The 26330-nt window shown below is 43.0% G+C and overlaps 1 protein-coding gene across 1 annotated transcript in view; it reads left to right on the top strand.

Annotated features, from left to right (window-relative positions):
• LOC126159513 (uncharacterized) overlaps positions 1–26330 on the top strand; it is a 420587-nt gene that overhangs the window by 150846 nt on the left and 243411 nt on the right. The gene's annotated exons all lie outside the window — the stretch shown is intronic.

The raw sequence follows: 26330 nt of genomic DNA, 5'->3' as shown, positions 1-26330 counted from the left end.
TCCTGTTGGAACAGCAAGTTCCCTTGCCAGTCTAGGATTGGTAGAACGATGGGTTCGATGACGGTTTGGATGTACCGTGCACTATTCAGTGTCCCCTCAACGATCACCAGTGGTGTACGGCCAGTGTAGGACATCGCTCCCCACACCATGATGCCGGGTGTTGGCCCTGTGTGCCTCGGTCGTATGCAGTCCTGATTGTGGCGCTCACCTGCACGGCGCCAAACACGCATACGACCATCATTGGCACCAAGGCAGAAGCGACTCTCATCGCTGAAGACGACACGTCTCCATTCGTCCCTCCATTCACGCCTGTCGCGACACCACTGGAGGCGGGCTGCACGATGTTGGGGCGTGAGCGGAAGACGGCCTAACGGTGTGCGGGACCGTAGCCCAGCTTCATGGAGACGGTTGCGAATGGTCCTCGCCGATACCCCAGGAGCAACAGTGTCCCTAATTTGCTGGGAAGTGGCGGTGCGGTCCCCTACGGCACTGCGTAGGATCCTACGGTCTTGGCGTGCATCCGTGCGTCGCTGCGGTCCGGTCCCAGGTCGACGGGCACGTGCACCTTCCGCCGACCACTGGCGACAACATCGATGTACTGTGGAGACCTCACGCCCCACGTGTTGAGCAATTCGGCGGTACGTCCACCCGGCCTCCCGCATGCCCACTATACGCCCTCGCTCAAAGTCCGTCAACTGCACATACGGTTCACGTCCACGCTGTCGCGGCATGCTACCAGTGTTAAAGACTGCGATGGAGCTCCGTATGCCACGGCAAACTGGCTGACACTGACGGCGCGGTGCACAAATGCTGCGCAGCTAGCGCCATTCGACGGCCAACACCGCGGTTCCTGGTGTGTCCGCTGTGCCGTGCGTGTGATCATTGCTTGTACAGCCCTCTCGCAGTGTCCGGAGCAAGTATGGTGGGTCTGACACACCGGTGTCAATGTGTTCTTTTTTCCATTTCCAGGAGTGTATATACTTATATGGATATGGTGTCTGTTCTTTCGGACATGTCCGACACCATATCCATATGAAGGGAAGCACAGGTTTTGTTTAAGTAATAACGCTATGTCGTGTCAATGTGACCATTATTCGCCTTATTCAGTGCCGTGCCTTCTCCTCTGGTATACGTTAGGAAGGCAAATCTCTTTGCTCGCAATAAAGCTTTGTGATGAGAGATGCCGTTAGAAATATCATAGCAGCAGCCAGTGTCGACACTCAACAATGACTACTCGCAACTTCAAATTCAAAGAAAATGCCACCAGTCAATCTAACAACAAGCTACTCTAGTGTCAGTTTAGTTTAATTTGTGAAGAGTACTGTTGCTTAGTTTTAGTTTCTGATTCATATTTTATGCGTTACGAAATGAATCACACACAACAGTGGCGTAATATACTACAGTATTTATTATTTATTCCACAAACCGATTTTCGGCTATTACGCCTTCATCAGGTACAAAGATGAGTATCGAAATATTTTAGTATTACTTAAAATTAATGACATTTGGAGAACAGTAAGATGTTCTCGGTACCGGAAACTCGCGAAATAGGAAGCAAAAAACAAAGCGGAAATAGTGAAAATGAATGCAAAACTCGCTGTCCTATCTAAAAATGAAACACAGCACTTAGTTACAGCTCGAACTCGAGTCTATAAACGTCAGGGTGTAGTACTGTGGAGTCTGATACTGCGGTGAACGATTTCTAAAATAGTGCAGTGTTTGGTTTATCTGAGTCAGGCGTTTCCGATGTTAAAAACAGTAATAATGACGGAAAAAAAATAATTTCAGTTAACCGAAATGACGTGTATAATGCAATGATGATAGTAATTCATATCAGCAAAACATGGTGGCACAGAATACGGGTTGTGATTACAGTGATTCATGATGCAGGCAATATAAATACTGACTTTACAAGGTAAATAAAGGCTGGTTTAACAGAACCAAAAAGAATGGCGAAAAACAACTAAGTCCGTTTTAGTTTACTCTCAAAGCAGGGATAGAGTACTTTGTTTCACATGTTTATTGTTTATTGCAACATCACAGTTTGCGAAACTGAACTTGGGACTTGTTGTTGTTGTGGTCTTCAGTCCTGAGACTGGTTTGATGCAGCTCTCCATGCTACTCTATCCTGTGCAAGCTTCTTCATCTCCCAGTACCTACTGCAACCTACATCCTTCTGAATCTGCTTAGTGTATTCATCTCTTGGTCTCCCCCTACGATTTTTACCCTCCACGCTGCCCTCCAATACTAAATTGGTGATCCCTTGATGCCTCAGAATATGTCCTACCAACCGATCCCTTCTTCTGGTCAAGTTGTGCCACAAACTCCTCTTCTCCCCAATCCTATTCAGTACCTCCTCATTAGTTATGTGATCTACCCATCTAATCTTCAGCATTCTTCTGTAGCACCACATTTCGAAAGCTTCTATTCTCTTCTTGTCCAAACTATTTACCGTCCATGTTTCACTTCCATACATAGCTACACTCCATACAAATACTTTCAGAAATGACTTCCTGACACTTAAATCTATATTCGATGTTAACAAATTTCTCTTCTTCAGAAACGCTTTCCTTGCCATTGCCAGTCTACATTTTATATCCTCTCTACTTCGACCATCATCAGTTATTTTGCTCCCCAAATAGCAAAACTCCTTTACTAATTTAAGTGTCTCATTTCCTAATCTAATTCCCTCAGCATCACCCGACTTAATTCGACTACATTCCATTATCCTCGTTTTGCTTTTGTTGATGTTCATCTTATATCCTCCCTTCAAGACACCATCCATTCCGTTCAACTGCTCTTCCAAGTCCTTTGCTGTCTCCGACAGAATTACAATGTCATCGGCGAACCTCAAAGTTTTTATTTCTTCGCCATGGATTTTAATACCTACTCCGAATTTATCTTTTGTTTCCTTTACTGCTTGCTCAATATACAGATTGAATAACATCGGGGAGAGGCTACAACCCTGTCTTACTCCCTTCCCAACCACTGCTTCCCTTTCATGTCCCTCGACTCTTATAACTGCCATCTGGTTTCTGTACAAATTGTAAATAGCCTTTCGCTCCCTGTATTTTACCCCTGCCATCTTTAGAATTTGAAAGAGAGTATTCCAGTCAACATTGTCAAAAGCTTTCTCTAAGTCTACAAATGCTAGAAACGTAGGTTTGCCTTTCCTTAATCTTTCTTCTAAGATAAGTCGTAAGGTCAGTATTGCCTCACGTGTTCCAGTATTTCTACGGAATCCAAACTGATCTTCCCCGAGGTCGGCTTCTACTAGTTTTTCCATTCGTCTGTAAAGAATTCGTGTTAGTATTTTGCAACTGTAGCTTATTAAACTGATTGTTCGGTAAGTCTCACATCTGTCAACACCTGCTTTCTTTGGGATTGGAATTATTATATTCTTCTTGAAGTCTGAGGGTATTTCGCCTGTTACATACATCTTGCTCACCAGATGGTAGAGTTTTGTCAGGACTGGCTCTCCCAAGGCCGTCAGTAGTTCCAATGGAATGTTGTCTACTCCGGGGGCCTTGTTTCGACTCAGGTCTTTCAGTGCTCTGTCAAACTCTTCACGCAGTATCTCATCTCCCATTTCATCTTCCTCTACATCCTCTTCCATTTCCATAAGATTGTCCTCAAGTACATCGCCCTTGTATAGACCCTGTATATACTCCTTCCACCTTTCTGCTTTCCCTTCTTTGCTTAGAACTGGTTTTCCATCTGAGCTCTTGATGTTCATGCAAGTGGTTCTCTTTTCTCCAAAGGTGTCTTTAATTTTCCTGTAGGCGGTATCTATCTTACCCCTAGTGAGATAAGCCTCTACATCCTTACATTTGTCCTCGAGCCATCCCTGCTTAGCCATTTTGCACTTCCTGTCGATCTCATTTTTGAGACGTTTGTATTCCTTTTTGCCTGCTTCATTTACTGCATTTTTATATTTTCTCCTTTCATCAATTAAATTCAATATTTCTTCTGTTACCCAAGGATTTCTACTAGCCCTCTTCTTTTTACCTACTTGATCCTCTGCTGCCTTCACTACCTCATCCCTCAAAGCTACCCATTCTTCTTCTACTGTATTTCTTTCCCCCATTCCTGTCAATTGTTCCCTGATGCTCTCCCTGAAACTCTGTACAACCTCTGGTTCTTTCAGTTTATCCAGGTCCCATCTCCTTAAATTCCCACCTTTTTGCAATTTCTTCAGTTTTAATCTACAGGTCATAACCAACAGATTGTGATCAGAGTCCACATCTGCCCCTGGAAATGTCTTACAATTTAAAACCTGGTTCCTAAATCTCTGTCTTACTATTATATAATCTATCTGATACCTTTTAGTATCTCCTGGGTTCTTCCATGTATACAACCTTCTATCATGATTCTTAAACCAAGTGTTAGCTATGATTAAGTTGTGCTCTGTGCAAAACTCTACCAGGCGGCTTCCTCTTTCATTTCTTAGCCCTAATCCATATTCACCTACTACGTTTTCTTCTCTCCCTTTTCCTACACTCGAATTCCAGTCACCCATGACTATTAAATTTTCGTCTCCCTTCACTATCTGAATAATTTCTTTTATTTCATCATACATTTCTTCAATTTCTTCGTCATCTGCAGAGCTAGTTGGCATATAAACTTGTACTACTGTGGTAGACTTAATGTCTGAAAAAACGATCAGTCCCGATTAGCTGCCCACGAAAATTCAGATGAATGTTGGAAATGTCCGTTAACTTTAAAAATAGAGGACAAATCACGGGGAGAACAGATAAGATATTAACATCTCAGCTTGAGACAGAAGTAAAGTATTGGATGGACCTGTTGAAACGAGTTGTTACTGTGGTCAAAACCTTTTTCATACGAGGCCTGTTTTTTAAGGATCAAAACCTTGGATCTGCGTCAACAAATTTCGGAAATCAGAGGCGGCACTACAGCTAATGGCAGAATTCGGTACTTTTCTAGGGAAACAAATACAAGGGCAGCACATCGTATCTTTCCTTTCAAACGTGTTAGGTATTTGTGACAATTCTGGTAGGAGGGGTACTGAAATACATTTTAGAAAATGTGAAGGAAACTAATCATTTTTCCACTTCACCTCCGGGATTACACATGTTAATCAGCTGTCTTTTATTTTTCCTGCGAGTTTACGGTCCACAACAAGGCTTGCTGGATGCCATGTTTTTAAACTACGTATTCTACATCTACATACATACTCCGCAATTCACCATACGGTGCTTGGCGGAGGGTACCTCGTACCACAATTGGCATCTTCTCTCCCTGTTCCACTCCCAAACAGAACGAGGGAAAGATGACTGCCTATATGCCTCGGTACGAACCCTAATCTCTCTTATCTTATCTTTGTGGTCTTTCCGCGAAATGTACGTTGGCGGCAGCAAAATTGTACTGCAGTCAGCCGCAAATGCTGGTTCTCTAAATTTCCTCAGTAGCGATTCACGAAAAGAATGCCTCCTTTCCTGTAAAGACTCCCACCCGAGTTGCTGAAGCATTTCCGTAACACTCGCGTGATGATCAAACCTACCACTAACAAATCTAGCAGCCCGCCTCTGAATTGCTTCTATGTCCTCTCTCAATCGGACCTGATAGGGATCACATACGTTCTAGCAGTACTCAAGAATACGTCGCACCAGCGTTCTATAAGCGGTCTCCTTTACAGATGAACCACATCTTTTCAAAATTCTACCAATGAACCGAAGACGACCATCTGCCTTCCCCACAACTACCATTACATGCTTGTCTCACTTCATACCGCTCTGCAATGTTACGCCCAAATATTTAATCGACTTGACTGTGTCAAACGCTACACTACTAATGGAGTATTCAAACATTACAGGATTCTTTTTCCTATTCATCTGCATTAATTTACATTCATCTACATTTATAGTTAGTTGCCATTCTTTACACCCATCACAAATCATGTCCAAGTCATCTTGTATCCTCCTAGAGTCACTCAACGACGACACCTTCCCGTACACCACAGATCATTTATGTAGATAGAAAACAACAGCAGACCTACCACACTTCACTGGGGCACTCCAGATAATACCTTCACCTCCGATTGTTATTGTTTTGGTATGTATGAATGCATATAATTGCTTTCCAATGCCAATTCTCTGTTTTTCACAACTACTTGAAGATGAATGCAGAAAGCAACTGAAACTAGTTTTCTTTCTTTTTTTTTTTTTTTGGGCATTAACAAATCCATAGCAAGTTGCAACAGCTTGCGGAATACAAATTCTCCTGTTAAAAAAAAACATCCTATTGTACACATACGCCTGTAGTGAGAGTTCGTCATGCAGTACAAGTTCGGAGCAGCTGATTCCAGCGCACGCGCAGTGGAAGGCAGGCACTGCGGCGGCTTGGCGCCTTCCAGCACCGGCGCGGCGCTGTTTCCGCACGCTGCCGCTAGAGTGTGCCACCCGCAGTTGCCGGCGCCTCCTCCACGTCGCCGCCGCCCCCGACGCCGCCGAAGCCGCCGCCGCCGACGCCGCCACGCAGCCGAGTTAATGTCAATAATGGCCCGCAGATTGGTTTCATGCCCGCGGCTGTACTTCAGCGACAAAAAGCTGCCTCCGCCTCTCGCAAATACACGCGAAATGAAAAAAATCTGCACCGAGGAGGACCAGTTCCATTAGACACTGCGGTGGGAGCGGGCTACGGCCCGGTGACGTCGGCATGAGGGCGCTGGGGGGGGGGGGGGGGGGCAGGAAGTGAGTGGTATGTGGCGGGGGGAGGCAGAGGCGGGCCTCCCATGTCCAGCCGGCGTTCTTCTGCCGCTGGCGACTTGCGACCCTCGTCCACATACCACCCAGATAGCCGCCACTGGCTATAGATATCAACTTTATCCATTAGCTCTCAGAGTCATTATTGAAATGAGAATCGGTCGTTGGTTTGGAGTGAGGATAAATATCGCGAGAGTACCTGCCGTCGGGGTGGTACGAGAGAGAACTCTGGAGGCAAGGAAAGAGGGAATGTGTGTGTGTGTGTGTGTGTGTGTGTGAGAGAGAGAGAGAGAGAGAGAGAGAGAGAGAGAGTGAGGGGCAGGGAGAGGTAGAGAGTATGAGAGGTGTTTGAAAGGAAGGGAGAGGGACTGATCAGTGATGAAGAAGTGGTGTAGGTGATGTGAATTGCCTCTGATGATAAAACTGCCAGAGCAATGTTTGGTTTCTTCCCTTCCAGGGGTAGCATGCACCCTTCTGCTTTTATGTTCCCAGGCAATTTATGGATGAAACTTATGTAACTGATTTTTTTCATCTGTCCCCTAAATGGTTTCATACTGCCAGCGAACACTTCCTCTCCTGTGCTAATCATTCCATATCGGAGCAGGATTATTGGCTGGATATATTTCCCACCGTGTTTTGCTTGTGATTTAACCTGTGTCTCATCATCTTATACCATCATTTATTTTCTTATTTGTTTATTACCCTGATCTGATTAGCGCCATCCAGCCCTCTCTTACAACGGACCAGGGTTTCACACATACAGTATCTATTACATCACAGTTACGTCAAAAAGTAACAATTTTAGCAGAACTAGTATTAAAATGATTTGAGTATCTCAAGTGGCGGTATGAGTAAATTATACGGATTATGAACTAACAAAGTTAATGCTGGCATTTCTTGTGCCACTGCAGCTGCAACGACTAATAGTGATAACATTAATAATAACAATAATAGTAATAACTGTGACATTAACAACGACAATGACATTGCCTGACATAAGATGAATTTATAGGACTGCAATATAGAGGTTTTCTGATGTAGAAAGATCTGGGAAAAGGAAATTTAAGGAGAATAGCAAGTTCTGGGAAAAGGAAATCTAAGGAGACTACTTCGGCTAAGAATACTGGGAAACGAGGAAGATTAGGCTGGAAAGGGGGATGTACAGGGGTAAAGAGTGCGTATAAGGACAATGGTAGTCTTAGTGTTTCTTCAGTAGATAAGACATTGCCTGTCTCCTGAAGCATGAGAAGTTATTTTGTTCTCTAATGTGATGCGGGAGGTTGTTAGAGAGTCACGTTCCTGGTACTGAGAAAGACTTCGAGAAACTGGCTGAATGATGGAGTGGGTCAGAAAGAATTTTGCTCTGATGAGAACGGATGTTTCTGTTGTGTTGAACATAAAAGAGCGTTTAAGTCGAGGAGAGATATAAAGGACAGTGTTCACTGGGTAAGACAGCAGATAAGACAGAGGATATGCAAATCTCTGCGCCTGTCTGCACGCACCCAGGATATATGTGAATATAAAGGTTAAATATGAGCAAAGAGTCGAACATGACAGATATAACGAACACAAGCAGTCATAACCACATTCATAGGAATTATCGACCTAGACTATAACAAAAACAATTATATATGTACAGAGTTATGATCCTGTGAAAGTAGTTTTAATAAATGTTTGTTTTACAGGGTAAATCACGTAACCCTTTTATTTCGTGAACACTTACTCATTCTCGGCAAATGTTACAGCGTCGAGAGGCACGTATGTCTTTTTTTGGTTAATGTTTTTAGCGCCGGTATCATCGGAGGTTCTGAAGCATGTACGTTTAAATGGAACCGTATATTTTTAATTTATTTTATTTATAACTGTATGCGATAGTTCTTGAGAAGTTACAGTGATATAACGTGCGTCAATGTTGATGTTGAAACCTGTCGTAAAAAATTCGAGAAATATCCTAGAATATGAAAGCATGGCAGCCGGAAACGGCATTTGCGGTACAAACACTGCCAAGCAGACGACTCGGACCACGCTGTTTAGTTGTATGCCTTAAGGTAGAACTGCACTACGAGAATGAAGCTCTATTTTCCCCTAAACCACCTTACGACCAAGATGCAAGTTCACCTACGAAAGCAGTGTATGAAAATACCACATAGGCTGGAATCTGGCGTATCACAAAGGGCTTAGGAAAACTATTTCACATTTGTGTATCCCCCAGATTTACTTGAGCTGAAACAGAGAAATCAAGTATATTCGATAGATAGTGTAAGATACTGGAAATTCTCATGATAATCGTTATAAGCTGTAAAAAAAAAAAACACACACAAGTAACACAATGTACATACGCACACGACCGACGATGGATGAATAAGAATGGAATACCAAGTGCTTGGATTAACTAGGACGCAAGACAAGAAAGTAGTCTTACTCTCTTATTGTTCAAATCGCTTTAGGCAAATGCCGGGATGGTTCCTTTGAAAGGGCAACGCCGACTTCCTTCCATATCCTTCCCTAATCCGATGGGACTGATGACCTCGCTGTTGGTCCCATTCCCTGAAATCAGCCAACCAACCAACCAGGCCTACTGTTCAACCTGTTCATCGAATAATTAATCGCGGAATGAAAGGGAAGTTTTAGGAATATAATCAACATTAAGGCTGAAAAGATAAGATGGTACTGCTATCCTCAGCAGAACCTGTTGTACTTTATTACCAGTGAAACTTTAACTGGTTGGTGACATGCTATTGAAATAGTGTACTGCTAAAAAATGGAAACCTTTTTGGATCAGAGAAAGCAACCTTCAGTCACTGATACTCTTCGTATTCCAGGTATCTTGACCTTTTTTTTATTATGGGGTCGTCCGTCTTCTGAATAGTTTGATCAGACAATCATTATGACCAGTGCCCACGGGACTAACTTCTAAGTGGTGGCGTTGCGGGCGGTGGGCGTGAGAGAAACATGGGCCCTGCAACGAACATGTGACGTCACACTAGTCGGCTTGCCCGCCAGACTTGCGAAAGCTCGACTCCGTGCAGGGTTCACGGGAAACTGATATGATATTAAAAGGTACCCACGAAAGGTGTTACCTTTTTGGTGTGCTGTCGAGAGCTTGCATACACTGAAAAGAGCAGTCGAAAATCATTAAACTCGTCTGAAATAGTTTCTCGCTCCCAGCCAGAGACAGCTGCTGGGACTCTTCAGACCTGTAGTGTCACATTTTGTGGCTTACGCACCACATCCTTTCTTTCTCGTGGACCTCTTCGGGCACGGGGTATAGTAAGGAAAGTGGAAAAGACACAAACAGCGAATTATTCTAGTGACAGTACAATCCACAAATCGGGAAATCCTCTGATATAAGCGACTTTGACAATAAGTAGGTGTTTAATGGCCTGGTGCCTAGGAATAAGTTGGTAGGCTGTTTGTGTGCTAATGTGTTGAGCATCTACACCGAAGCGCCAAAGAAACAGGTATAGGCAAGCGCATTCACATACAGAGACATGTAAACAGGCAGAATACGGCGCTGCGATCGGCAAAGCCTATATAAGACGAAAAGTCTCTGGCGCAGAGTTGTTAGATAGGTTACTGCTGCTACAATGACAAGATATCAAAATTTAAGTGAGTTTGAACGTGGGTAATAGTCGGCGCGCGAGCGAGGGGACACGGCATCTCCAAGGTAGCGATGATGTGGCTACTTTCTCTACGACCATTTCAGGAGTGTATCGTGAATATCAGGTATCCAGTAAAACTCAAAATCTCCGACATCGCTTCGTCCGGAAAAAGATCCATCAAGAACGGGACCAACGGCGAGTTAAGAGTATTGTTCAACGTGACAGAAGCGCAACCCTTTCGCAAACTATTGCAGATTTCAGTGCTGGAACATCAATAAATGACAACGTGCGCACCATTCAACGAAACATCATCGATACGGGCTTTCGGAGCCGAAGGCCCACTCGTGTACCCTTAATGACTGCATGACACAATGCTATATACGTCGCCCTGGCCCATCAACACCGACATTGGACAGTTGACCGGAAAAATTATGCTTGGTCGGACGAGTCTCGTTTCAAATTGTACCGAACGGATGGACGTGTACGGTTATGGAGGCAACCTCATGAATCCACGGACCCTGCACCTTGGCAGGGGACTGTTCAAGCTGGTGGAAGATCTGTAATGGTGTGGGGAGTGAGCAGCTGGAGTGATACGGGACCCCTGATACGTCTTGACGAGATCACCTGCATCAATTCATGTCTATTCTGCATTCCGACGGACTTCGGCAATTCCAGCAGGACAACGCGGCACCCCACAAGTCCAGAATTGCTACAGAGTGGCTCCATTAACAGACTACTGAGTTTAAACACTTCCACTGGCCACCACACTCTCCAGACATGAAGATTACTGAGCATGTCTGGGTTGCCTTGCAACGTGCACTTCATAAGAAATCTCCACCCCCTCGTACTCTTACGGATTTAAGGACAGCCCTGCAGAATTCATGGGGTCACTTCCTCCCAGCTTTACTTCAGACAATAGTCGAGTCCATGCGACAACGTGTTGCGGCACTTCCGCGTGCTCGCGGGGGCTCTAAAGGTGTATCAGTTTCTTTGATTCTTCAGTGTATACATATAATGTGCTTTACGACGGAGAAACAACAAGTACACGAGTAGGAGACAAGTTGATGGACTTCCATATCTCGTCACAAAATGTGATTAGGACAGACAGCAACCTGTGGAAGATGCGACGACAGCTTGTGCAGAGACAAGTGTTTCGTAGCACACTGTAGAGCGCTCTTTGTTGAAGATGGAGCTCCGCAGCAGAGTACCCGTACGTGTTACCATGTTGACCCTATGACATCCCCAATTACGATTGCAGCGGGCACGGCTGCATCGGTATTGGCACGTGGATCGATGAAAACGTATCACCTAGTCGGGTGAATCACATATGTTGTCACACCAGGTCGTTAGTCGTATCCGAATAAGACGGCTGCTGGAAACATTCGCCCTAGACTCAGGCGGTTGAGTATATTATGCTATGGGGAACATACATTTGTTGTTCATGGGACTTGTGGTGGTAATTGAAGACGCCATAAGAGGGTGGGATTACGTGAATAACACTCGGTTTAAGCATATAGGCAAACGAAAGAAAAATTGTATTTAAAAGCATATTCCTGACTTGTTGCCTTAACTCTCTGGAAGGTAACTAAATACACAATGTTCACAACTCTGGAGAAAGACAGAGGTTTCTTTCGATTTTATATCAGAATAAATACTCCTTCATTCATTATTTTGTAAGAAATAAGAAATACTTTGTAAGAAATACAACTAATCTGAAACAATTTTTTATTTATGTAGCTAGAAAATACACTATGTGGTCAAAAGTATCCGGACACCTGGCTCAAAATGACTTACAAGTTCGTGGCAACCACCATCGCTAATGCTGGAATTGAGTATGGCGTTGGCCCACCCTCAGACTTGATGACAACTTCCACTCTCGCAGGCATACGTTCAATCGGGTGTTGGGAGGTTTCTTGGTGAATGGCAGCCCATTCTTCGCGGAGTGCTGCACTGAGAAGAGGTATAGATGTCAGTCAGTGACGTCTAGCACAAAGTCTCCGTTCCAAAACATCTCAAAGGTGTTCTATAGGATTCAGGTCAGGACCCTCTGCAGGCCAGTCAATTACAGGGATCTTACTGTCGTGTAACCACTCCGCCAAAGGCTGTGCATTATTAACAGATGCTCGATCGTGTTGAAAGATGCAATCGCCATCCCCGAATTGCTCTTCAACAGTGGGAAGTAAAAAGGTGCTTAAAACATCAATGTAGGCTGTGCTGTAATTGCGCCACGCAAAACAACAAGGGATGCAAGCCCCTCCATGAAAAACACCACCATAACACGACCGCCTCCGAATTTTACTTTTGGCACTACACACTCTGGCAGATGACGTTCACCGGGCATTCGCCATACCCACACCCTGCCATCGGACTTCCAGATTGTGTACCGTGATTTGTCACTCCACACAACGTTTTTCCACTGCTCAATCGTCCAATGTTTGCGGTCGTTACACCAAGCGAGGCGTCGTTTGGCACTTACCAGCGTGATGTGTGGCTTATGAGCAGCCGCTCGACCATGAAATCCAAGTTTTCTCACCTCCCGCCTAACTGTCATAGTACTTGCAGTGGATCCTGATGCAGTTTGGATTTCTTGTGTGATGTTCTGGTTAGATGTCTGCCTATTACACATTGCGACCCTCTTCGGCTGTCGGCGGTCTCTGTCAGTCAACAGACGAGGTCGGCCTGAATGCTGTTGTGCTGTACGTGTCCCTTCACGTTTCCACTTCACTATCACATCGGAAACAGTGGACCTAGGGATGTTTAGGAGTGTGGAAATCTCGCGTACAGAATTATGTTACAGGTGACACCCAATCACCTGACTACGTTCGAAATGCCTGAGTTCCGCAGAGCGCCACATACTACTCTCAATGTTTGATGGCTACTGAGGCCTCTGATATCGAATACCTAGCAGTAGGTGGCAGCACAATGCACCTAATATGAAGAAAGTATGTTTTTGGGTGTGTCCGCATACTTTTGATCACATAGTGTATATTACGTGTGCGACCACGAGACACAGCACACAAAAATATATTCAAAGAGAACAGTTTGTCAAACAAATATCAAACTGCGGAATTGAACAGTAATGCGCATCCCCTTTACAGGTAACCATCCATAGTCCCCCCATATAAAACGAGACCATGTAACACAAAAGATTTGCGAATATGAACACCGGCAATGCGCCGTCCGGTAAGTTTGAAATTTGAGTCGTTCACGGGCCGTGTCCAGATGGCTGAAGAGGTTAACGCAACTGCTCATGAGAAGCTGTATATCCGGCTTTGAGGTCTGGTCTGGCACAAAGTTTCAGCTTTCGCAGTTCCACTACCAAAGTGCCCTATCTAGATGGAAGTCACGAATACCCACCAATCCCTCCCTTTCTTTCCCGATACCTGATTCGTAAAAAATGGCATGTGATATACAACTCAACATTTAGAAATACTTCATTCCAGAAAAAGATCACAGAAATACAGCAACAAAGACGGGTTACAGGCAAACAGATCTAAACCATGAGCTAGATATGAGGGAAGCGTTTCATATGGTGTCACACTGCAAGCTGTTAACGACGGTACGAGCGTATGGAACAGTTTCACAGATATGTGAGTGGCTGGAAAACTTCTTATGTTACAGAATCCAGTGTGTTGTCATCGACTGGAATGTTCATCAGAGACGAGGGTATAATCAGGAGTGCCCCAAGGAAGTGTGGTAGGACCGCTATTGTTCTCTGTACGCAAAAATGATTTGGAGGACAGTGTGGGCAGCAATCTGCGGTTGTTTGCTGATGATGTTGCGATGTTCGGCAAGGTGTCGAAGTTGAGTGACTGCAGGAGGATACAGGATGACTCAGATAAAATTTGTAGTAGGTGTAATGAATGGCAGCTTCTCTAAGTGTAGAAAAATGTAAATTAATGCGAATGAGCAAGATGAACGAATCCGTTACATTCGAATACAGCATTAACAGTGTCGTTTAAATATCTGGGTGTAGCGTTGCAAAGCAATATGAAATGGAACGAGCATGTAAGGTGTGTGGTTCGAAAGGTGAATGGTTGACTTCGGTTTATTGGGAGAATTCTAGAAAGTGTGGTTCAGCTCCAAGGGAGATTACATGTAGGACGCTAGTACCACCTATTCTTGAGTACTGCTCAAGTGTTCGGGATGCGTACCAGTTCGGATTAAAGGAAGACATCGAAGCAATTCCGCGGCGAGCTGCTGGATTTATTACTGGTAGCTTCGCACAACACGCAAGTGCTACGGTGATGCTTCGGGAACAAAAATTGTAAGTAGGCTGTTTAGGTTTCTTTATTGGTAACGCCACGTAGCGGTCTATATGAAAATCACTGACTGTTACAGCGAGCGCCACTACTGCCAGCTAAATGAAAGATTCAAGCTACTGAAGGCACTAACTACTGATAGGCACAGTTAGCAAATGAAAGATTTTGATAGAGAACAAACAATGTATTCACCGTAATAGTGTTCAAAAGTCATAATATATATAGCAGTTCATGACATCCAGTCTTACAAATTTCAAAACTCCGCCATTTCACTTCCCACATCCACCTCTGCTGGCGGCTCACCTCCAACTGCGCAACGCTACGCGCTGTTAACAGCCAACTGGCCAACACTACAATAGCGACTATTGCAACAATGCCGACCAGCCTCAGACTGCACACAGCACAGTCAGTGATTTTCATACAGAGCGCTACGTGGCGTTACCAATAAAGAAACCTAAACAGCCTACTTACAAAATGGAAATCCCCGGAGGGAAGGCGACATTCTTTTCGAGGGAATAGTATTGTGAAAATTTAGAGAACTGGTATCTGAAGCTGAATGCCGAACGGTTCTGTTGCCTCCAACATATACTGCTCTTAAGGACCATGAAGATAACATACGAGAAATTAGGGTTAATACGGAGGCATAGAGACAGTCATTTATCTCTGTTTACGAGTGGAACAGGAATGGAGGGGGCTAGTAATGGTACTGGGTACCCTCCGCCAGCTCGATTGCGGAGTATCAACGTAGATGTAGATGTATCAGCGACAGACATGAGAGAAGCGATCGAAGTGGAAGACAAAGAGTAACACAGTGATTAAAGATGGGTGAGTCGGTGGCTTAGTGGTTATGTTGCAGCCTATGAGCGTGAAGTAATTGAGTTTAATACAAGATCAGATCTATGATTTCTGTACGTTAGTACACTTCTTTCACAACTGACACGTCTGCTAATTTGGAAAATGATAAGCTGCACCGTAGTTCGACGTTAGACTGTACAGCTCTCCATAACTGGTTAGCTAAGTCAGTTCGGGCAACGACATACCACCTTCAACAGGACCACGTCTAGTGAAGCACTCATGGTTTCAGACCAACCTTTCGGCTGGCATAAGCTTTCTTTTTAGGGGCAAAGGGAACTGGGAAATGAAAATAGGAAGAACTGTAACTGGGAGAAGTTGGGAACATGTGTTTTGCTATTTGACGCAGCGGAAATTGGCTGTATATGTTGATTTGTGGGGAAACGTTATGAGGGTGACATTAAGAGTAGCTTCATCTCTTTCTTAAACACGACAGGGCATTGAATTGAGCGCAGAGGTCACGATAGCTTGTTCCAGAGGCGGACAGCAGTAACAGAGAAAGAATTCGTGAGTGCTTTTGTTTTATACATGGACACGGGATACTAGGTGCCTGTGAGGAAAATTTTAATATGGTCAAGTGTGTATAGAGAAGCGTTATACTGAAACTGCCCGTTCCTGAACAAGAATCCACTCTGGATGGGGAGTAATTTGAAAGCGATGTGTTCACTTCGTTATTTCGAAACCCATAGATTCAAGGCGCAGTACGCAGTACAGTTGAAGAGGAATGGATATCTCTAAAAAGCGCCATCACAGAAGTTGGGAAGGAAAACATAGGTACAAAGAAGGTAGCTGCGAAGAAACCATGGGTAACAGAAGAAATACTTCAGTTGCTTGATGAAAGGAGGATGTACAAACATGTTCCGGGAAAATCAGGAATACAGAAATACAAGTCGCTGAGGAATGAAATAAATAGGAAGTGCAGGGAAGCTAAGACGAAATGGCTGCAGGAAAAATGTGAAGACATCGAAAAAGATATGATTGTCGGAAGGACAGACTCAGCATACAGGAAAGTCGAAACAACCTTTGGTGACATTAAAAGCAACGGTGGTAATATTAAGAGTGCAACGGGAATTCCACTGTTAAATGCAGAGGAGAGAGCAGATACGTGCAAAGAATACATTGAAAGCCTCCATGAGGGTGAAGATTTGTCTGATGTGATAGAAGAAGAAACAGGAGTCGGTTTAGAAGAGATAGGGGATCCAGTATTAGAATCAGAATTTAAAAGAGCTTTGGAGAACTTATGGTCAAATAAGGCAGAAAGGATAGATAACATTCCATCAGAATTTCTAAAATCATTGGGGGTAATGGCAACAAAACGACTATTCACGTTGGTGTGTGGAATATATGAGTCTGGCGATATACCATCTGACTTTCAGAAAAGCATCAGCCACACAATTCCGAAGACGGCAAGAGCTGACAAGTGCGAGAATTATCGCACAATCAGCTTAACAGCTCATGCATCGAAGCTGCTTACAAGAATAATATACAGAAGAATGGAAAAGAAAATTGAGAATGCGCTAGGTGACGATCAGTTTGGCTTTAGGAAACGTAAAGGGACGAGAGAAGCAATTCTGACGTTACGGCTAATAATGGAAGCAAGGCTAAAGAAAAATCAAGACACTTTCATAGGATTTGTCGACCTGGAAAAAGCGTTCGACAATATAAAATGGTGCAAGCTGTTCGAGATTCTGAAAAAAAGTAGGGGTAAGCTATAGGGAGAGACGGGTCATATACAATATGTACAACTACAAAGAGGGAATAATAAGAGAGGACGATCAAGAACGAAGTGCTCATATTAAGAAGAGTGTAAGACAAGGCTGTGTCTTTAGCCCCTTCTCTTCAATCTGTACATCGAGGAAGCAATGATGGAAATAAATGAAAGGTTCAGGAGTGGAATTAAAATACAAGGTGGAAGGATATCAATGATACGATTCGCTGATGACATTGCTATCCTGAGTGAAAGTGAAGAAGAATTAAATTATCTGCTGAACGGAATGAACAGTCTAATGAGTACACAGTATGGTTTGAGAGTAAATCGGAGAAAGACGAAGGTAATGAGAAGTAGTAGAAATGAGAACAGCGAGAAACTTAACATCAGAATTGATGGTCACGAAGTCAATGAAGTTAAGGAATTCTGCTACCTAGGCAGTAAAATAACCAATGATGGACAGAGCAAGGAGGACATCAAAAGCAGACTCGCTCTGGCAAAAAAGGCATTTCTGGCCAAGAGAAGTCTACTAATATCAAATACCGGCTTTAATTTGAGGAAGAAATTTCTGAGGATGTACGTCTGGAGTACAACATTGTATGGTAGTGAAACATGGACTGTGGGAAAACCGGAACAGAAGATAATTGAAGCATTTGAGATGTGGTGCGATCGACGAATGTTGAAAATTAGGTGGACTGATAAGGTAAGGAATGAGGAGGTTCTACGCAGAATCGGAGAGGAAAGGAATATGTGGAAAACACTGATAAGGAGAAGGGACAGGATGATAGGACATGTGCTAAGACATGAGAGAATGACTTCCATGGTACTAGAGGGAGCTGTAGAGGGCAAAAACTGTAGAGGAAGACAGAGATTGGAATACGTCAAGCAAATAATTGAGGACGTAGGTTGCAAGTGCTACTCTGAGATGAAGAGGTTAGCACAGGAAAGGAATGCGTGGCGGGCCGCATCAAACCAGTCAGTTGACTGATGACCAAAAAAAAAAAAAAAGATTCAAGTCTGAGCTGACCGTTAGAGCCGGTCAACCTACCCTTTGCACTCGCCCGTAAGATCTAGCGAAAGAAGAAATAAAGTAATTCCTGTAATTGGAAAATTTTGTTCAGGGGTACGAAGGCGTGTCAAGAACAACATATTAAATAACACGACTGGTGGGGGCTGAGCGCAGTTGTAAGGGAGCGTTTGTAAGTATTTTTTTTACATTTTTCTTGAATAACTCGATAGACATGGCCTCTAGCGGAAGCGTAATCCCAGCATAAATTTAAGCTACATTTAATGTACATGTGATATGAAGTCATACAGAGGCAGGTGACCATTATATAATTCAGTCTGACTAGGTTGCAAAGGTTAAAGTCAGACATCAGGCAAGAAAGGACTTCGCTACTCATAAGACGCGTTATTAATTTATCCAATACCAGATATCTACAAATATCAAATAGAAAAATATTTTACAAAATACAATTATGAATATCTACAGAAAACCACATTTATTTAAATCAATTGTCACAAACTGCACTACACCTACCCAGGAGCGATAGCTGCACGTAGGTATGGTATTTCAGGTTGTATGGGAAATAAGCATTCGCAGACTAAGATACAATTCTGGAGAATACACACCGAGAAGATATTTTTGCCATCAGGTGGCATTACAAAATATATAGTGGCACAAAGGCGCTTCAACAAACGTACATTTATTACACCGTCTGTCTGATGGCTGCGAACCAATTTATTATAACAGGCATAAAAGACGTATTTTATTTGTGCAAATGATAATGACGAAGTTACGGTGCTAAAAAGTTACAATTTTTTTTTAAAGTCAGCAATGTTACGTGGCGCCACACATCGTCATAACCTACAAACAGAACAACTGTGTGATAGGTCAAGGAACATAAAATCAGAATATAAAATTGGAGCACAAGCATATGTTCCAAAGTTAGATACAGGAGGCATAAAATGGAAAGGAGAATACAATATTTTCGATGAAACTAGGGCAGAACTTCGATATAACTCAAGTCCGAAAGCAGAAAGTACGCAATAAGCGCCACTCCTCTCATATAAAATCGAGAAACCATTTTCTGCTAATGATTACTACCAGTTCATTATAGAACATAGGAAATATTTTTGTATAAAAAATAATTAGTGGTGGAAGATTATTCGTCATGATTTTAACGTTTCACTATGCAATGCACCAATTAATAACTCCTATTTTTAAATGAAAATGTCGTGTATTCTCCCCCCCTCCCCTCCCCTTTCATCCGTTTAAACAAACAATTTGTGTCACTGTAATTTCGTCATTACTATCTGTATAAATAAAGTATTTATTTTATATCTATTGTAATAAGCTGGTTCACAGCCATAAGTTACATTGTATAACATTAGTTGATGCATCTTGGTGTAGCTACACATTTTGCAATGGCACCTATTGGCAAAAATATCTTCTTGGCCCTCACTCTGCAGAATTGTGTCTGTAGGCTGCCAATGACTATTTCCCATAAAACTTGTAACACCATATAAACATACAGTAGTAGCTCTTGGGTAGGTGCAGTACAGTTTGTGCCAAATTATTTAAATTAATGTGATTTAGCTATCCATTACTGTGTTTTATAAAACATTTTTTTATTTGATTTTTTGTAGATATCTGATAATGGATAAATTCCGAAACGCGTCATATGAGCCTGATGTTGGTCTCTTATCTTCGCGACCCAGTCAGCCTGGATGCAGAACTAATGATTAAACTACATTTAATATCCTACAAAAGAGGATCTATTCATCTTTTCTGTAGAAGTAATAGTTTGAGGGGTGCAGAGTACAGAAAAATCGCAAGTAATTGAATGTGTTATTTAATGCCACAGAATTTATGTTTATTGTTAAATGAAGTTGGGATAGAACTAATGTCAACTATGTTTCCCCACATGTAATTCCAACAGAGCCATCTTAGGGGATAAGTTGTTTTTTCTGGGAGTGTGCTGAGGTGGCGGAAGGACGGAGATGGGATATTGGTGGCTAGAAACTGAGGGAAGATAGGAAGTCGGAATGTGGTCATGCACGTCCCTGCTTTGCACGTATGCATACTGAAGAGCTACCAGGCGGGTCCGTGATTTTTCTACCACTACATCACAACAAGCAACACGGGTGTTTCACAAACTTATATCGACCCTTCCGCAGCGGCAATGATTTGTGCCATGTTGCTCACTCTTACTACTGCAAACAAAATTTCGACCACACGATTTATCTCTGCTATTCGAACTTTCTTGGTCTTCGTTGAGTGGGCAATCGCTGCAGCGGTCATATTCACAGCCACGAGTTGCAGTGGGGCAAGAGGTGGCGATAGACATCTGGCACAGCGACCCTTCAAGTTCCACTATGCTCGTAAAACTCGTTAACACCCGTGTACCGTTTGTCGCAAAGCTATGGAGACGAAGGGGCCCGTACTAAGAAAGCTGACAGACAGGTTGCACTTTCTAGTGGACGAATTCGGAATAAGCCATGGTAGCTAGAGCTAATATTATTCGAAGCTACTATTTGTTTAATTTAATTAGGAATTTGCATCACTTGGTGTTAGATGAACAAGATGCCCAAGCCTACGTTTCTTTTTCTGAAGCTTTTCTTATTCATTAGTACAACCATTTGAAACAACAGTACCTAAATTTCCATATAGTTTTTATTTGCGGAATAGTATTCGGTTAAAGTTATGAAGTCTGGTGCAATTCTTTCGCTCATTAGCTTCACTTATCTCGAGTCCACAAAACAGCTAATAATCCTCTAATAAGGATTAATGCAACCAGATGTCGGAGTAAAAGAAGTTAAAATGGAAATTAGAACGTAAAATAAAATTTTATAAAGAATTTAATAAAAAGAGTAACTTTGATTTCGCCAAAAAGATTCCCAAACTTTTGTTTTCTTTTTTTTTACCGTAGGAGTCGTCCATCAAGTTTCAGCTCGAAATTATTATGGAAATGATCATTACAATGTTTTCGTCTCTGTGTTTTTTCTTGTCCTCAGCTATTCTTATCAACATCCTGAAGAGCATTGTTTGTTTTACTGAACAGACATGAGACTATAGCAGACATATATCTTGCTTCTAGGCACATGCTCAACGAACATAAAATTATAATAGTATGATCTTCCAGACTAAAGGTCAAAAAAACGTATAAACTGAAACATAATTATTATGAACTAATACATTTATTAAAGGTGTACATATCATGCATGTAGTTGTCACTGCAAGTAAAATCATTCATTGTCCCACTTTATTGATTTCCCTTCCGATACAGCCGGCCGCTGTGACCGAGCAGTTCTAGGCGCTTCAGCCCGCAACCGCACTGATGCTACGGTCGCAGGTTCGAATCCTGCCTCGGGCATGGATGTGCATGATGTCCTTAGGTTAGTTAGGTTTAAGAAGTTCTAAGTCTAGGGGCTGATGACCTCAGAAGTTAAGTCCCATGGTGCTTAGAGCCATTTGAACCATTTTGAACCTTCCGTTACAACAATGCTCGAGTGCCGCACTCATAAAGCTCTGGCATTGGAGCGACGAGTTTTCTCACAACCTCACTCCAGAGCAGCTGCCAAGGTCACTAGAAACGAAAGAGCTGGATGTATGGAAACTGTGCCCAGTGAACATTGCGCCCAGTGAAATTTTCATGCATCAAAAAATCTGTGAAATTTGCATTTAGTGTTCCTGGAAACTACCTGCTCACCACTTGACGGCTTACCTGTACCCTTTGCGTCGGACACCGGAAACACGCTCTAAGCCCCACAGTGAGGTGCTGAACGACGAGCAGCTTATATATCCTTTAGCCAGAAGAAAAGCGTCACGAATGGTCGAAGTAACACTCTACGATCAGCACACTTAGATATGCATATTGAAGAATACAGATGTTCTACTTGTTTAATCCTAGCATTAACAAGAAATTTTCGACAATGCGCACTACCAAGGAGGGAGGGGGAGGAGTTACTTTAAGTGCGACCGAAAGAAATATTAAAAGAACATATTAAAAGAACATAATTCGTTAACTGCTGTTGAATTATATAGAAAGCATACTTCTTGAAGAAGTACTGATGTGTAATTAGAGTCCAGAATATGATAATACCTTTTAGCACTCTCTTAGCAATATTAATAACGGCCTTGCCGCAGTGGATACACAGGTTCTCGTGAGATCATCGAGGTTAAGCGCTGTCGGGCGTCGTCGGCGCTTGGATGGGTGACCATCCAGGCCACCACGCGCTGTTGCCATTTTTCGGGGTGCACTCAGCCTCGTGATGTCAATTGAGGAGCTACACGACCGTTTAATAACGGCTTCGGTCATGAATACCATCATAACGACCGGGAGAGCGGTGTGCTGACCCCCCGCCCCTCCTATCCGCATCCTGCACTGAGGATGACACGGCGGTCGGATGGTCCCGGTAGGCCACTCGTGGCATAAGACGGAGTGCTGAGTAATATTAATACCCGTTCTGTAACGTGCACTGCTGGCTTTATGACCACCACAAAAACAATTTAAAAAATGAATTTCGTTCATTGTCGTTCACTTTTACTGTCAACATACTTTCTAAAGAGATATTAATGTGTAAGTAAGCTCCGAACCTGAAAATACAGAATACAACTTTCATTGGGGAAAATTAATTTATGATTTATTCTCTAACTCTTCAAAGTATGTCTTACAATAGAATTTGACAAGGCTCGCATATCTTAAACTTGGCAGTCCTGGTAAGGGTATGCTAATTATAATTATCAAGATAATTCCTTCCATATTTTGAAGTTAAATGCAGAGGGAGCAACAATGTAATGAAACGAATAGGAGAAGAAGCCCTGTACAACTTACACTGAGGTGCGAGCGTCATGGAGTAGTGATGTGCACACATACAGATGGCGGTAATATCACATATACAAGGTATAAAAGGGCAGTGCACTGGCAAAGCTTTCATTTGTACTCAGGTGATTCACGCCAAATGTTTCCAACCTGATTATGGCCGTACGGCGGTAATTAACTGTCTATGAACGCGGAATGGCACTTGGATCTGGAGGTGTAGGACATTCCATTTCGGAAATCGTTAGGGAATGCAGTATCCCGAGATCCACAGTGTCAAGAGCGTGCCGAGAATACGAGATTTTTAGGCGTTACCTCCCGCCACGGACAACGCAATGACCACACAGCCTTCACTTAACGACCTACAGCAGCTGCGTATGCGTAATGTTGTCAGTGCTAATAGACGAGCAACACTGCGTTAAATACGCTTATAAATCAAGGTGTGATGTAGGACGAACGTATCCGTTAGGAGTTAATGAGCCATGGCAGCAGACGACCGATGCGAATGCCTTTGCTAACAGCACAACATTGCCTGCAGCATCTCTTGGAATCATTATGGTTGTCCCTTACACAACTGGAAGAATCGTTTCCCCGTTAGTTGAGTCCCGATTTTATTTATTAAGCGCTGATGGCTGGGTTCGGGTGTGATGCAGACCCCACGAACCCATTGGCCCAAGTTGTCACAAGGCATTGTGCAAGCTGATGGTGTCCCCAAAATGGTACGGTTTAATTTACTTGGAATGGACTGGGTCTCTGCTCAGACTGAACCAGTTAGTGACTGGAAATGGTTATTTTTAGCTACTTATAGACCATTGGCAGCCATTCATGGACTTCATACTACCAAATAACGATTGTGAATTATGCGACTGGTCTGAAGAATATTCTGATCAATTCGATGCGAATGATTTGGTCACACAGATCGACCGACGTCAATCACCGTGCACAAATTGCTACAGAGGGAACACATTTACAGTTATTGACGGCTATAGAGGCAGCGTGGCTAAATATTTCTGCAGCGGATTTCCAGCGGCATGTTGAGTCCATGCCACACGTCGAGTTGCCGCACTAAGCCCGGAAAATTACCTTTTGTCACCTCACCTTGCATGAATAATCCTGGGCCTTCAGTAAGCATGAGGCCACATATCATGTACAAAGCACGTACATTACGCTGATACACAGCTATAGACCACTTTTAATTTTACGCTGCTACATGGCTATACATCATTTTTAATTTTAAAGTATGCTTTGTCAAGTAGAAAAATACGACATTTGAATTCCCTGTCTGTAATTTGGCCATTGCGTTTTCCATAGTAGTTTCAAGATTCCGCTGAGAAGTTTTGTGATTACATTACATCAAAAATAAATCTGGCTAGAGGACAAATGTAAGGATGTAGAGGCATGTATCATAGGGGGAAGATTGAAACTGTCTTCAGGAAAATTAAAGAGAGCTTTGGAGAAGTGAGAACCAATTGTATGAATATCAAGAGCTTAGATGGAAAAGCAGTTCTAAGCAAAGACGGAAAAGCAGAAAGGTGGAAGGAGTATATAGAGGCTCTATACAAGGGCGATGTACTTGTGGACAGTATTATGGAAACGGAAGAGCACGTAGTTGAAGATGAAATGGGAGATATGATACTGCTTAAAGAGTTTGACAGAGCAGTCAAAGACCTAAGTCGAAACAACGTCCCGGGTGTAGACAACATTAGAGCTACTGATAGCCTTGAGAGAGCCAGCCCTGATAAAACTCTAGCCGGCCGTTGTGGCCGAGCGGTTCTAGGCGCTTCAGTCCGGAACGGCGCGACTGCTACGGTGGAAGGGTCGCATCCTGCCTGGGGCATGGATGTGTGTGATGTCCTTAGGTTAGTTAGGTTTAAGTAGTTCTAAGTTCTAGGGGACTGATGACCACAACTGTTAAGACCCATAGTGCTCAGAGCCATTTCAACCATTTTTTTTGAAGAACTAGTACAAGCAGACCTTGCGGAAGGTTAGTTTGTATTCCTTAGAAATGTAGAAACACACGAGGCAATATTGACCCTGCGGCCTATTTTATAAGAAAGATTAAGGAAAGGCAAACCTACGTTTCTAGAATTTGTAGATTTAAAGAAAGCTTTTGACAGTTTCGACTGGAATACTCTCTTTCCAATTCTGAAGGTGATAGGGCTCAAACACAGGGAGCGAAAGGCTATTTACAATTTGTACAGAAACCTGATGGCAGTTATAAGAGTCGAGGAGCATCAAAGGAAAGCAGTGGTTCGGAAGGGAGTGAGAGAGGGTTGTAGACTATCCCGATGTTATTCTATCTATATATTGAGCATGCAGTAAAGGAAACAATAGAAAAATTCGGAGTAGGAATTAAAATCAATGGAGAAGAAATAAAAACTTTGAGGTTCGCCGATGACATTGTAATTCCGTCAGAGACAGCAAGAAACCTGGAAGAGCAGTTGAACGGAATGGACAGTGTCTTCAAAGGAGGATATGAGATGAAAATCAACAAAAGAAAGCGTGGATAATGGATTGTAATATAATTAAATCGGGTGACGCTGAGGGAATTAGAGTAGAAAATGAGACACTTAAAGTAGTAAAGGAATTTTTGCCATTTGGGGAGCAAAATAACTGATGATGGTCGAAGTAGAGAGGATATAAAGCGCAGACAGGCAGTGGCAAGGAAAGCGATTCTGAAGAAGAGAAATTTTTTAACATCCATTGTAGATTGCAGGAAGTCTTTTCTGAAAGTGTTTGTGTGGAATATTTGTATGGAAGTGAAACATGAGCGATAAATCGTTTCGACAGAAAGAGAATAGAGGCTTGCGAAATGTGGTGCTGCAGAAGAATGCTGAAGATCAACTGGGTAGATCACGTAACTAATGAGGAAACAATGAATAGAACTGGGAGAAGAGGAATTTATGGCACAACTTGACTAGAAGGGAACGCTTCTTAGAACATATCTGAGGCATCAAGGGATCAAAAATTTAGTATTGGAGGGCAGCATGGAGGGTAAAAATTGTAGAGGGAGACCAGGTGACGAATGCGCAAAGCAGATTCAGAAGGATGTAGGATGCAGTAGGTGCTTGGAGATTAAGCTAGCACAGGCTAGAAAAGCATGGAGAGCTGCATCAAACCAGTCTGTCGACGGAAGATCACAACAACAACAACAATATAATAAAAAGATTGCCGTTTCGGTTCGAGCACTCCTGTCCTCATCGTCAGCAGCTACTGTGCAGTTAAACACCGCCTAAGAGACCTTGCCTCTTCTACCAGCGGGATAAGTTGCGGAATTCAGATAAGGGGATTAGCCGACTTTCCTCGACTTTTTTATGGGCGCTGATTTCACTGACCAAAGTTCACAGGACGTCGAGTGA

Source organism: Schistocerca cancellata, chromosome 2, assembly GCF_023864275.1.
Source record: "Schistocerca cancellata isolate TAMUIC-IGC-003103 chromosome 2, iqSchCanc2.1, whole genome shotgun sequence".
In the NCBI taxonomy this organism is placed as follows: Eukaryota; Metazoa; Arthropoda; class Insecta; order Orthoptera; family Acrididae; genus Schistocerca; species Schistocerca cancellata.
The sequence above is the reverse complement of the archived record's forward strand: the minus strand, read 5'-3'. Positions and strand labels throughout refer to the sequence as shown.